The sequence below is a fragment of the Vollenhovia emeryi genome, unplaced genomic scaffold (assembly GCF_000949405.1).
Source record: "Vollenhovia emeryi isolate VEMERY1.0 unplaced genomic scaffold, V.emery_V1.0 DF939484.1, whole genome shotgun sequence".
In the NCBI taxonomy this organism is placed as follows: Eukaryota; Metazoa; Arthropoda; class Insecta; order Hymenoptera; family Formicidae; genus Vollenhovia; species Vollenhovia emeryi.
Window position 1 is genome coordinate 27246 of NW_011966882.1, and position 678 is coordinate 27923.

Sequence of the window (678 nt, forward strand, 5' to 3'; positions counted from 1 at the left end):
GGCCCGGGTATCCATAAAGGATTTCCACACGTAAAAAAAAAAAGGTAAGTGAGTGCCAGAAATGTCGTATTTGTAATTAAATTCCGAGACGTTTTCTCTGTGCAAATCTCCGAAGCTTAGTTTTTGCAATTATAAAATAAATAGTCAGTGAGTGAATGAGTGAGTGAGTGAGTAAGAGAGAGAGAGAGAGAGAGAGAGAGAGAGATGTACGTGTGCAACGCTGTAGCTGATCGCTCAGCTGACCGCCCCGCGTAAGCCGCCGGGTGCCGCGGCGGTGCGCCGCTCCTGTCTGCCTCTTGTACTCGGCCAGTTATTTGCTGACTATTTCTTTCAATAATTCAAAAACTAAGCTTCGGAGAACATTTTGGTAAGAGAAAAATCGTCTTAGAATTTAATCAGGAATATTTCAGGAACATTTCAGGGACACTATACCTATTTTGAATCACCCTGTATAACAACGGATATTTATACAAACTAGTTGCTTTAGTATTAGTTTTTGATTAAATAATGTTATATTTCTTAAAACATCAAACTATCGATTTTATTGGAAAAAATAATGGAGTTAATAATAATAAAACACCGATGAAAAGAATAGCAACTGTTTAGAAATTTAGAAACTCTGTATCTCTTCAGGCGAATTAAGGCCTGTGTCCATGATGTTAGTACTTGGTCCAAGTT